Consider the following 14,806-nt stretch of genomic DNA (forward strand, 5'->3'; position numbering starts at 1 on the left):
AGACAGAATCCTCAAGGGGCCACCTTTCCCCTTCTGACCTGCTTCCCTCACCCAGGCCTCATTTTTGTTCTCTCCAAACTGGTCACGCTTGTCCCTTTACTGTTCCTGCCTCAGGGTCATTGTGCTTTTCTGCTTCTCTTTGTTTGTTTTCATTTTCTTTTCTTTTGTTTTAATTATCTAAATAGCTTTTTCCTTTTTCTCCTTTAAAGCGTTATGCAAACTGTATTTTGGGTGAGAAATTTTCTGATCACCTCAGTTAAAAAGGCAACTCACCAAACCCCAAAATCTACTTTTTCTCTTTTCCTGCTTTATTTTTCCTAATAGAATACATTCTTTTAATTTTCTATTATATTAGTTTCTTTTTTCATTGTTTGACAATTTGCCTAGCAAATGCAACTTGAAGAAGAAAATGTTTATTTTGGCTTACAATTTGAGGGTATAACCCTTCCTAGATGGAGAAGTCACAGAGATGGGACTGTGAGGTGACTGGTCAAATTGTGTTTATTTGTAGGGAGGAAACAGAAAAATGAATTCTAGCACTCAGCTCCCTCTCCCCTTTCTCCAAAGAGAGGGTGCCCCCCACATTCAAGATCATAATTTCCTCATCATTTAAACCTTAATATATACGCCCAGAGATGTGTCTCTTAAATGATTCTAACTACAGTCAGGCTGTTAAAGACGATGAACCATTGAAACTCTGCCCCTTGCAAATTTTGACATCACTTTTATCAAAACATTATATCCCTGTCTCCTACATTCTCATTTCCATTTCATAATATAAAACATTTAGTCTACCTCTCAAAGTCCCCATAGTCTTTAACAGCCCCAACATTGTTCACTGTTCAAAGTCTCTTGTGAGATTTAAGAAATCTCCTAACTGTATATCTCTACCCAAAAAAAGCATGCTTTCAAAATACAACGGCACAAAGCAGTCATCGTCATTCCAAGGGACAGGAATGTGAGCATGGCGAGGAACTACCAAACCAAAGCAAGAACAAAACCCAGCTAGGAAGACACTAAATACCATTGCTCCATGTCTGACATTTGGAATTAATAATGAAGTCATCTAGACTCCAAGGGGCTTGAGAGTTCCATCGTCTGGCTCTGCCGTCTACAGTATCATAGCCTCTCTCTTGGCCTACTCCACTCTGAGCCTTCAACTTTTCCTGACAGCCATCCCACAATCCTGGGATCTCCAACACACAGGGCACATCATTATAATTTAGACTTTACCTCCCCAGATTCATGTAGTGGACCCTCAAGAGTCTCCTTGAAGAGAAGCCAACCCTGCCACTTTATTTGGACACAGTAATAACCTTGGTGCAAAGCTCCATGACTCCTTAATCTTGCACTATGTAAACAATACTGAAAAGATCAGCTCAAGAGGAAGTGTGGCTCCCTTCTGTCTCAGCTGTAGTGATCTCTGTACACCACGGTGACTGAACCTGAGAGAACACTTTCCTAGACAGTAGTTTTAATAGGCAACACAGCCACTTTCCCCATTCAACTCTGAATTACATTTGTTGGATAGGGTCATGCCTCCTCGGGGCACATTTTCTATTCCAATGTAGCGGGCAAAGTTTCTCTTTAATGATGTTAGGCTCTTTAATAATTGCAATTGCTTCTCAGTATCCTCCTTGTTTATAGTGTTGAACTCTGCTAGGTTCCTTTCTTCATCAATTCACACATTTTTATATCTTTCACATTCTCTCTCTTTCTCCCTCCCCCTCATATTGTAGACATGTATATCATAGGCATGGACAAATCATGAGCAGTAGTCATGCCATAGACTGAATGCTAGACAGTCTGGGAATTTGCTCTGCCAAATAAATTAATTCACTGCTTGTGTTGTTGTTGTCATTGGCATTGTAGTTGTTGCTGTTATTTGAGACTGATCTCATGTAGACTGGGCTGGTCTCAGAGACTGTGTAGAGGAGGATGACCTTGAACTCCTGATTCTCCTGCCTCCGCCTCTCATGTGCTAGGTTTACAAGTGCACATCACTATGCCCAATTATTCAGTCCATTACTCTTGAGTTTAACCTTACCTGGATGACCTTAAATTTCTGATTCTTTTACCTCTACCTGTCTGTCACATGTGAGGATTACAAGTGTGTGAAACACCTTCATAGACCCAGTCAGAGGCCCAAAGGCAAGTTTCCATGGTGACTCTAAATCCAGTTAACAATGAAGATTAGCAATCGCAGACACGCTGTGTGTGTGTGTGTGTGTGTGTGTGTGTGTGTGTGTGTGTGTAGAATTTGTTTCTTGGTTTTTCCGTGTATTTCTTTCTTTCATACAAAATCAGCTCTCTGGGGGTAGGGATTTATACTTATACTGTTAACTGATAATGTGCTGTTATTGCTAGGCACTTAGTAAGCATTCAGTGAAATTTTTGAACTAATGATGATTAAGATTCACAACTTTATTACATCTGTTCCTTACAGGGTTTGTCTTATCTAATCTGCTGCATATAACAGATACGTAATGTATTTGTTTCTTAAGGTATCAAAACAAATTAAAACAAATTTTGTGGCTTGAAAAAGTTAATTTATTCTCTCAAAATTCTGATGGTCAGATGCCTTAAGTCATAAAGCAGTGAGACCACACTACCTCTAAAACCTCTAGTGAAAAATTCCTCTTCCCAGTTCTGATGCTTCCTAGTATTCCTTGTCTTATGAGATAATTCTAAACTCCGCTTTTGTCTTTATCTGGTGTCTGCTTCTGTTTGCTTTTTCTTTCTTTCATCAGTCTTTTATTAGGCTATCTGTCATTTATTCAGATTCACTCTAATCCATGAAGAATTTGCCAAAAGGTGTCTAACTCAAATTAATCTCAAAATAAAACCACACCATGAAGTTACAAATACACAGAGATCATAGGACAAGAGGGGGTAACCATCAGCTGACTATGGGTAGAAACTGTCTTTACTTTTATTATTTTTTACCCATAAACCTTACCAAAGTACATAATAGAATGTTTTCTTAATAAATGATGGTTACTAAGGTAAGCATATAACTAATGAATTTGTATTAAATTTAATGAGGAACACATCTATGCATTGTAAGAATGTCTTTTAGACCTGTGTAGTCAATAAGAACAGAGGAGGATAGGGGGATAAAAGACCTGGATAATGAGGTCAGTGAGAGACCAAAGCAGAAAGGACTGCAAGTGTCTGGACCATTACGACTTCTGTAGAACAGGACTCACAAAAAGCAAAAGACAAGCGTGTGATACACTAGAAACAAGTGTGAAGGAGAGCAGATGATGTTAGGGAAGAGTAAGACTGTGTAGAAAACTAGAAAAATAAACTCAAATATATTGGGCTTCGTGGAAAATAGACAAAGAAGGAATGGGTTTTGTGTGTTGTTCTAATGAACTGAAATTTATGATTCTAGGTAAGCAAATAAACTTAATGATGATAGTTTAATAAAAATTCATGATTAAGAGTTTAAAATAATTTCTGCTGTATGTGGTTGCCAGCAATCATTGATTACATTGATTATGCAGCTTTACAGTTAGGCTAGTGATCCAAATACTTTCTAAGCCTCTTCTCACTTTACAGGAGAAAAATGAAGAAGTAAGTCACTAAGCACAGTGACTTAAAGGGTGCACCCACACACTGAGGCAATGGGGATGTTCTATCGGGAACTCACCAAGGCCAGCTGGCCGGGGTCTGAAAAAGCATGGGACAAAACCAGTCTCACTGAACATAATGGACAATGAGGACTACTGAGAACTGAAGAACAATGGCAATGGGTTCTTGATCCTATTGCACGTAATGGCTTTGTGGGAGCCCAGGTAGTTTGGATGTTCACCTTAATAGACCTGGATGGAGGTGGGTGGTCCTTGGACCTCCCACAGGGCAGAGAAACTTGCTTGCTCTTTGGGCTGAGGAGGAAGGAAGACTTGATTGGGGGAGGGGGAGGGAATGGGAGGTGGTGGCGGGGAAGAGGCAGAAATCTTTAATAATTAAATAAATTAATTAATAAAAAAAAAAAGCTCAACAGAATTGGTGACTTGGACTAGCTGATGGTTCCAGAATCTTTTCTGTATTCTGAAGAGAGAATGTTTTGCTCATTTTCATACCAGCAGACTGCCTAAGATCAGTTCTAGGACAGCATCAAGAGCCCTACCTTCCAATGATACAGTCTAAGAAAAATTGGTGGAGTCAAATCCTTAAGCTGTTGATTCTTGTGTGGTCTTATGAAACATAGACTATAGACTTATATATCCCAGATATCTGGTTTGGGAATACTGTAAAATTTACATCTTAGAAATAGTTCATTTCTTAGGGATTTCCTGGTAAGATGGCAGACTGTTGGCTGTTTTCCTGGTAAGATGGCAGACTGTTGGCTGCTTTCCTGGTAAGATGGTGAACTGTTGATTGGTTTCCTGGTGAGAAAGTAGACTGTTGGCTGATTTCATGATAAGATGGTACAATGTTGGCTGCTTTCATAAGGGACCGTACAGAATAAGAAGTAAAATAGGTTTTAGCCAAAAGAGAGAAATGGAGAAAAGGTTTCAGAAATTCACAAAGGAAATGAAAGGATACTGGATTAGGGAAGAAAACCAAGACAGGCCATGGGAACGCTGAACTTAGCCTTAGCCCAGGCAGTTTCCTGGTAGGAGAAAAAGACTTAGAAACTCCTTCAAAAAGGTAAGGCAACTGAAACCTGGGCATCTTTGCACTGAGGACAAAACCACAGGACCCTTGATCCAAAGGTCTAACTTCAGGTTTTGGTGGCACAGAAATCCCTCTTATAAATGGGTCAGTGGCTGGCAGACATCCCAGTTAGTCATAGCATGACCCTCAGGGCTCTAGTTGGACACCATCTTGAAAGAAAATCTATTCTTAAAAATGGATCTTCCCTAACACCTAAAAACAGAGAATATTCATAGCTTGGGGAGCCTAACTTAGGCCTGTTATAGTCCCTGAATGATAGAATCCAAATAAAAAGGCAGTTGTGGAAGACAGGAAGACTGGAGAGTACAGACAGCAGCACATAAGTGCAAACAAAGGTTAGCCCCAGCCTTTGTGGCTCAGAACAGAATACATCAACAAGATCTACCCTGGAGTTTGAGAACTCTGAACCTAAGACCAGTTCATGCAACACATTCTCGAGCTCCCATCTGTTATTCCCTTCTGGAAACCAGAGAGCACACAGTCCCAGTCAAACACCTGACCCCATCAACAACACCCATCCAGAGAGGCCAGTACTTGGAAAGCCTTGAAATGCAAAGGGTCTTCTGCCTGTACCCATCTTAAGGCTCTGTTTGCTTCCCACATTCCCAACATACATGGGGACCACCTCTCAGCTAAAACAGGTGGTATACTCCTGGCATTCTTGGGAGTGTGAAGGGATCTGTCAAGCTCACAAAATTCAAAAATCAAGGGAAGCCAGCAGAGGTCCCTAATACACAATGAAGGAAAGGGTCAGCTGTGACAATAATTCAGACATCAGACACTTGACTAATGGAAAGTCAGAAATGGCATGAACCAAAGGCAAGGCATCAGCCTGAAGGTCAACAGAGTCTCTCCCTTGATTATATCCAGCTTTTAAAAAATTGGGAACTGCTGTCATGTGATGTGGGATTCCCCTCTGTATGCTATGAATTTGTTTTATTACTATTGGTTGATAAAGAAGCAGCTTGGGCCTATGGCAGGGCAGAATAGAGCAAGGTGGGAATTTCAAGCAGAGATAGAGGAGGAAAGCAGGTGGAGTCAGAGAGATGCCATGTAGCTGCCAAAGGAGAAGAATGTCAGAACCCTACCAGTCAGTCACAGTCTCATGACAAGACACAGATTAATAGAAATGGGTTAATTTAAGACGTAAGAGCTAGCTAGAAATATGCTTGAGCCATTGGACAAATGGGTTGTAATTAATATAGTTTTGAATGTTTATCTGAGTCTGTGTGGCCAGGAAATGAACATAGAGTCTCTGTTTATACCACACCTTTCTCTTTTCTTTCGTTTCCATATAATCACTTCTTTGGTGCCCTTCTAGCCTGATTTTATGAAACTGTAGCTCTTCATTGTTATGTTGTTATCTTTTTATTCACCTATATTTGCCTAATTTTGTTTGTGTATTTTTCCATTTTTCAAATTTTACTTTATTTTTTATTTTGTGTTTGTGTTCATGTTGTTTTTAAACTCACAAAACATTCTGCAGTGATATTTCTACTTCTGGTTCTGTGATCATTGGTTGTGAATTTGTGGGCTATAATAGATTTTGTGTACACTTTTGCACCTTGTATAGTTTGATGGTGTCATGACTAGACTGTTGGTTTCCTCCTACTGGAGTGGCTCAGGAGATGGAGCTTTCAAGAGTAGGCTGCTCTGTAATCACTCTCCTAAAAACTCAGGGGAGAAATAAATACAAACTAACACGTGTTCAGATCACAACACAGAAATGCAAGAAATATGGACAAGCACAGAGCATGACTCCTGCAAAGTCCTAACTTCTCAGCTATCAATGTCAAAAACACTGAAATAGACAAAGTGCAGGACAAAAATTTCAATTTTTTTTTCTGATTAAAAAAATGATTAATGAACTAAAAACAGATACAAGCTAAGAGATGAATCCTATCCAGAAACTAACAAGAGAAGTCAGGAATCAAAAGAAAGACCTAGCAAATGGACAAGAAAATCAGGAATACAAATTTTAAAAACCAAGCAAAACACACACACACACACATAAACATACATAAACACACATACACACACAAATACACACATACACACAGAGAGGAAATAAAATGAGATCATTTAAAACAATAGAGTCAGCTGTTGGAAGTGAAAACCTAAATATATCAAATAAAAAACCCAGTGGAAAATATCACCATTGGACTCAACAGAGCCAAAGAAAGAGTATCAGGGATGGATGGCAAAGTGATGAAATGTTTAATTAATATCCATTAGGAAAAAAAAATAGTGAGTATGATGACAGCATCCAAGAATCCTGGAATGTGATCAAGAGGCCAAAACCAAAAATTCATGAGGTTCAGAAAGAGGCATAGAGAATCTATTCGATGAAATTATGGCAAAAAAGAAGAAAATTCCATATCAAGAGAAAGAAGCAGACATTCAAATGCAAGCACTTAGAATCCTAAACAAGCATAACCAGACAAAAACCTCTCCTTGATATATTATAGTCAAGATGTCAAAGACACAATGCAAATAAACAATACAGGTGAGGCAAAGAAAGAAACTCCAGAAACTCACCAGATCATCAACAAACCTAAAAGTCATCAAAGTGTGGAAGGACATATTTTGAGCTCTGAAAGTGAATAACTGGCAACCAATAGCGCTTCAGCAACAAAGCTATCATTTAAAATTGACAGAGAAATAAGGGTATTTCAAGATAAGCACAAACTAAAGGCATTGTGGACAGAACTGAAAGAAATACTATACACAGAGGAGAAATAAAGATGGTTTTAACCACTGAAGCACAGGAAGGAATAAATTTCATGATAGAAATGGCTAGCCAAGGGAAAGCTAAGAAATAATCCACTGCATTCAATATACAAAAATAAGGAAAACTCTGATACTAATGGGGGAGAAAGCAAAAAAACAAAACCCACAATCAAACCAACCAGGAAAATATCAACGGTATCAGTGAGCCTCTCTTAAAGGCAAATAGCTTCAGTTTACCATAAAAAGACATATACCATCTGATTGAACTAGAAGACAACCCATCCCTCTGCTGTCTCTAAGAAACATGCCTTCCTGGTAAAGACAATCGCAAATGAAGACTCAAAGGAGGGAAAACAGTTCAATAGCAAATGGAGATTACAAACAAGATGGAATAGTTGTTCTGCAATCTGCTAGATAGGCTTCAACCCATGCTAGTCAGAAGAGATGAAGAAAGCCACTATATACCAACAGAGAGAACGATTCATCAAGAAGATAAAATAATTGCAAATATATAACCAAATATGGGAACCCTTAATTTCATAAGATAAGCAGCAACATACATAAAATATCAAAAATATCTTGAAAGAGTGACAATGAATGATTTCAGTACTCCACTCCCTCTGGATAAGTTACCCAAACTAAAAACCAACAAGGAAATCTCTGAGTTAAACTACACATAGAGCCCATGGATTTAATAGATGTCTACCGAATATTCCACCCAATAGAAACAACACATATTTATATCAACAGCCATGGAACTATTTCCAAAATAGACCACATTCTGGGAAGCAAATCAAACTTTAGCAAATACAAAGGACTCATTCGGAAGTCCTTCTGTATATGGTTGCTTTTATTGGATAATGAATAAAGCTATTTTGGCCAATAGTTTAGTCATATTCCTTGCTATCTCTTACATCTTGAATTAACCCATTTCTATCAATCTGTGTCTCGCCACAAGGTTGTGGCTTAGCAGGAAAGGTTCAGGCACTGTCTCCTTTTAGCAGCTGTATGGTGTCTCCTTGACTCTGCCTACTCATTCTGTCTCTGTTCTGATTTCCCGCCTGACTTTACTCTGCTAAGCCATTGACCAAAAAAAAAAAGCTTTATTCATTATCTAATAAAAACAACACATATACAAAAGGATTTCCCACATCAAAGTACTTTCAATAATCAGGTATATTATTAGATCTTTGTATGTTACAACAGAAATCAATTGCAGGAAAAAATTAAAGAAACTACAAATATATATCAAGATTGACTCACACACTTTCAAATGACCAGTGTGTCACTTGAAATTAGGGAGGAAAGTAGAGTTCCTAGAATCAAATAACTATGAGTACAACCTTTCAGAACCTTTGGGATACCTCTGAGGCAATTCTACCAGCAAGTTTTATTGCTTAGGGTGCTTACATTAAAATATCATGGGGGGGATCTCAAGGAAGGGGGGCTGGAGCATAATGAGTACGAAGGGAGAAAGAATAGTAACGGAGCAAGAAGGAGGAAGTGGAGTGAGAAACAGGAAGAGTAGAGGAAGGAGAAAGATGATTAATGCTAAAGATCTTTGGAAATCCCATACGGAAACCTACTACAGAAGATGCCTAAAATATAGGCTTATATTAAAAGAGTTTAAGTAGTGTTGTCCTATAAAAAGGGATTGAAGAACAATATCTCTTTCAGATACTAGATGCTATCAAGAAGAGGAGAAGGAGGAGGAGGAACAGCACCAGCAGCAACAGTAGTGGCAGTGGCAGAAGCACAGGGACAGGAATGATTAATTTCCTCATGCTGAATCAAGTATGCAGTTTACTCGGCAAAAGGGTCTTACCTATCAAGTTGTGGAGGGTAACCAAGACCAATAGCAATCAATAGTCTATCATGTTTGGAGAGGATATCCTATGGGATTCTACCGACCAATGGCTTAGGAAGAAGATATCCAGCATGGAGTTTTAGAAAAACAGAAAGCAGGGAAAACAAAAAAACAAAAAAGTCCTCATTGGTGAAGGAAAAAAGTAATTTTCAGCAAGTCTACCAAATGTCAAGAACAACAAGTGAGAAAGCAGAGGAAGGGCAGCCTCCTAAACACACCCTTATGAAGTTTCACACTCGGGCATAACCCAAAGTCCCATGATGGAAGAAGGTCATTGGTTAATTGAAAAAGAAACTGCTTGGCCCTCATAGGTTAGAACATAGGTGGGTGGAGTAAACAGAACTGAATGCTAGGAGGAAGAGGAAGTGAGCTCAGATGCAGGGCAGCTCCTCTCAGAGCCAGACACGATGAAGCAAGCCACCAGGTCAGACATGCTGAATCTTTCCTGGTAAGACTGGTGCTACACAGATTATTAGAGATGGGTTGATCGGGATATGAGAATTAGCCAGTAAGGGCTAGAGCTAATGGGCCAAGCAGTGTTTAAAAGAATACAGTTTGTGTGTTGTTATTTTGGGGCATAAGCTAGCCAGGTGGCCGGGAGCTGGGTGGCAGAAACGCAGCCCGCAGCTCCCCACAACAGTCCCAAATGCTGCCTGAGACAGAAGCAGATGAAGGAAATCACATTGACTTAATGTTCTCATTCAGATGAGAAGATAAAATGTCAAGGTAAGGTTTTCCTCACAGTGAGAAAAAGGTGGTTCAACTTCAGAAGTCTGCAATTCTCGGTGTTTGATTGATTGCTGTCTTTGGTGGTGGTGGCTGACTGGCTGTTGTCTGGTGATGACTAGTTAGTTGGCTGGTTTTGGTGGTGGTGGCTGGCTGGCTGTTGTGGGTTGTTTGTGACTAGTTGGCTGGTTTTGGTGGTGGTGGCTGGCTGGCTGTTGTTCCTTGGCGGAGGCTACTTGGTTGGTTTTGGTGGTGCCGGTGGCTGGCTGTTGTTTTGCTCTGCTTTGCTTTGTTCTACTTTGTCTGCCGATACTATCAGTTTCTTTCCTCTTCCTGGTGGAAAGCAACACTTCCTCTTCTTGGCTCCGGTGACACTGGGAGTGGCTCTCCTAGAAGGCTCATGCAATGCCATGCCGTTTCCCCCAGGCATGTTCTCCAAACTGGACTCCTAGGAAAAGAGCACTGTGTGAGTTATCCATGCACCCGCAGCCCCTGGTACTCTATCTAAAGCAGTGTTGTCTGGAGGGATACATGGATGAACAGAACTTTTTTTTATAAGCTATTGAGAACAACCGATTGTTTTCAATAAAAGTGAGAAGAATCTGCAATCTGTGCTTGAAACTGCTTTCAATAGAGATTGGGGAGGCAAAGAAATCTCGTTGTAAAAACTAATGCTACGTCTGGCAAGGTTTCACTACATGGTGTTACTGTATGTCAAGGGATGTGATTTAAATAGAGGCACATCGTTGTGTATAATAACAAGCCAAGTCCTCCTACTCTTAGGCAGGAGGTTGATTACAATTATGCTCGATATCATTTCCTTCTGCACAGAGCTGTGGTTTATCCCGAAGCCCTGTCTTCATTCCCACCATGGGACATGTGTCATTTAAGCTTCACAACTTCCAAAAACCTATTCCATGGCAACAGACTGCGAGTTCCCGGGAAAGGCCTTGAGGCACTCATTGGAGGGCTGCTGTGCCGTAATCGGTGCATTTTGAAGTGATGCAGAAGCCACGGGTTGGATGCTTTGTGCATTTCCCCCGCAGTGGGGTCATTAGGAAGCATTTTTAAAGCAACTGTGTCAGTGCGGACAGCATCGGCTGCACAGAGGCTTAGGAAGCTGCTTTCACCCTCATATGCTGTACAGATAAGAGAACAGAACATGGGAGATGACAGCAGAGCTGTCGACAAAGTTTTAATACGAACGACTCACACCTATGGAAAATCCATCAGGATCTTGGCTAACTATTTCATACACATGAATTTTCTCATTGAGTTTGGGCCGCAAATCCACGAAGCAGGCATACTCCATTAAGCTCTATCCTTACAAACCACAAAGCTGAACCTTAGGTGAACTAAACTTCTGGCTTCAAGTCATATGACTTACAGATGATAGAACTGATATTCACCACATTTTTGTGCCTCTCACCCTCTGCCTTTTGCAGGCTTCATGACACTACCCTGACAGCTGCTGCTACCACAAGAGGCTGCCTCAAACACGGAGCCGAAACCAAGCCAACGCTCTCTATCCCATCCATTGCTCATTTAAGAAAAGTACTGGCACATGCTGTGGCTCCCAAACTTCATTTCCTTCTTTCTCACCATATGTGCCTCTCTGTTTCTGAGCCAAGAGTTCCTGGATGTTCTTCAAGCTAAGGTTCTCCTTTCAGGACAGTCAGGATGGCTGCGAGAAGAGCTCAGCTCAGTCAACCCCAGGGATCCGTATTGGCAGAAGGCCACCAAAGAAACATCTAGAGCTGGTTCATGCTGGCATTCGGCAGGGAAACCACTAACCAGGCCCTGTTGAGACCTACTGGAACCACTCAGACCTGCCCCTTATAGTGACTTTTATGATATTCCTTTTGCTTAAAACACCCACTGCCTGCTCCTAAGAGTCACAAGCAAATTCCTACTAGAACCATGGTGATTTCCCACCTGTATAAATATTTTCCTTTAAAAATCCCCTTATGAGAGAAAATACACATGTTCCCAAGGCATAGGGGCGAATTAATAGAGCACTAGCTACTATCTGAAGACATTCCGAGGGTACAAAGTGACCCAGCATGACCTAACTGGTGGAATATCCCTAAACAGTGAGGAAGAAACTGTGAATCATAGCCATGAAGTATTAGGCAAGGTCCAGTGGTGTCAAAAGGACAAGCAGGTCATACACTAGGACATAAAGCAAGTCTTAGAACACATAGGAAGGCTGAAGTAGTGTCTTGGATTCTATCTGACCATGATGCAATAAAACTAGAAATCAACATCACAAGAAACTATAGAATATACACAAAGTCCAGGAGAGAGCAACTTGCCAGAGAATGACGACCAATCAACAAAGGAATCAAGGGGGGGGGGGGATAAACTATTCCTAGAATCAAATAAAAATGCTTAGTGAAGGGAGAAGCTGAAGTGTGGTGCCAAAGGGCACGCATGCTTCCCAGCAAGAGATTCCACACTGTCCTGGTCATTTGGGGGACCACTTCACAGGAAAAAGAAGAGCCAGAGAGGGCTACCCGGTTATCCATATAGCTCTTGCCTTCTGTTTAAACCTAAACTCCATCACAGGGCCCCAAAGAAGGACTTGAGAAGTCCTTATTCCTCTTCACAATGCAGCCACATTGAGTCTCCTTTCTGTATGTTTCATTGGTACTTGTTTCACCAACTGGTGAATTGAGGAGATGGGGCTGAACCTAGCTGATTAGGGCCACCAGGATACAGGCTCTGGCCCGAACAACTCCTAGGACACCAACAGTTAAAATGGCTGTCACAGAGTCAGTGCTGTAGTGTCCCAGGTCTGTTCACTTTTGGCTGTGGCACTCGGTGGCAGAACTGCTCTTTTGAAAGGCCAGCAGTCTTCTGGGACTTCGACACAAGGTAATTGCCCATGGCTGGCGGGAATTTTCTTCAGGTCTATCATTTTAATGAAGTCAAATGGAAATGATCCCATGTAATGAAAATATTGGTTCCAGTCAAACAACTTCAGGACTATCCCTCTTCTCCTTTGTCAGGCATTCTACAGATTCAGAGGAGTGTTTATATTTAAAGAGATGAGTGAAAGGTGCCCTGGCCAGCGACTCACAGCGTTTCCTGTCTATCGCCACTTCCAGTTGCCCACAGATAGCAAAATGGTTCTTTTCAAAGTTTTTTTTTTCCAACATGCCAATAAGGAGAGACCTATTTCATATCTTGCCCTCATATATTTCCCATTTTATTTATGAATGCAGGCAGTGACCCACTAAATTGATTTTTGTAACCCCACAAATGGTTTGCATAGTCTGCACCCTGCATTTTTGAAGTTATTGGAACAGAGCGTGGGAGAAATTTTTAGGAACTCCTAACATCCAGTCATTGTTCTATCCTCTGGCTTATAAGGAAAGGTTCCTGTTCCTAATTCTCACCCCCTCCTCCAAGAGGGATTGGTGTGGTTCCAGGACCCCGCAGAAGATTATCCAGCAAGAAGAATGTGACTGGGTCAGAGTTAACAGAAATTGGGGGGCCCTCTGGGAAGGGATGAGGTGCAAAAGCGGGCACCTTGGTCTCCAGGAAGCTCTCTAAGTAATTTCCCTGTGCTCTCCCCTCTGCCAGGACAAATTCCATGTAGTTATTTCACACATTAGTTTTGAAGTACAAAAATGGAATGCACGTAGGTGGGGAAAAGTCTTTCTACCCTCTTGTGTCTGGGGTTCTTTTCTGAGCTAACTGAGGGTTCTCAGCTATCAGCAACTCCTCCCGCCTGGGAAAAATTCTAGTCAAGAATGTAGCCTTTCTAATGTTTCTGCCCTTCCTCCCACCAAGCCCTCAGACTCACAGGCAGTGTGGATGGTGTGGTCAGTGTGCAGTGTGGATGGTGTGATCGGTGTGCAGTGTGGATGGTGTGCTTGGTGTGCAGTGCAGATGGTGTGATCCGTGTGCAGTGTGGATGGTGTGATCCGTGTGCAGTGTGGATGGTGTGATCGGTGTGCAGTGTGGATGCTGTGGTCAGTGTGTAGTGTGGATAGTGTGATTGGTGTGCGTTGTGATGGTGTGGTCGGTGTGCAGTGTGGATGGTGTGACTGGTGTGCAGTGTGGATGGTGTGGTCAGTGTGCAGTGTGGATGGTGTGATTGGTGTGCAGTGTGGATGGTGTCATTGGTACGTATGGACCTGAGAAATGATATTACAATCATCCTCTGTTTCATGTTTAATGAAGAGAGTGATCACCTTTGGTCAACATCAAGGTGAAGTAAGGACAAACCAAAAATGATATTGTATCCCTACAACCTGATGTTTGTGATGTTTTAGTTTGTGATGTACTATCTAAAACTCAAAGAGGCATAGGAAATTCTGTTAGTCTGTCCTCTCTCTATTGACACAGGCAAATTTGAGAGAACTCTCCAAGGTCAAATACTATTCACTGTGACCTGATTCTGAATCTTGGCATCTCTTAGACTCTAATTTCTCCTTAGCAGGAAATGTAAAACTCAGAATGGTATGGTTGCCTCTTTTTGCCTCACTAAACAACCAATAATGCGTGGTTTTAAAAATGTACCAACTAAAGAGCTGTTGTGTCAGTACAAACAAGTGAAAAATATGTGTGGCTTCTGAGTGTGTTCAAGGTAGAATCAAAATCAGCAGATCTCAGGGATAACTCCTCCCCCTGTTCATCATGGCAGTACTTCAATAAGCAAATTACGGAATCAGACTAGACATCTCCATCACACAGGCAACTTTGGAGGGACGCTTCATTATCCAAACCACAATAAGAACAGGTGGAAGACAGAGCAGCTGTTAGCACCACTAAAGCACAACTAAGCCA

This window comes from Chionomys nivalis, chromosome 17, assembly GCF_950005125.1.
Source record: "Chionomys nivalis chromosome 17, mChiNiv1.1, whole genome shotgun sequence".
NCBI classification, from domain to species: Eukaryota; Metazoa; Chordata; class Mammalia; order Rodentia; family Cricetidae; genus Chionomys; species Chionomys nivalis.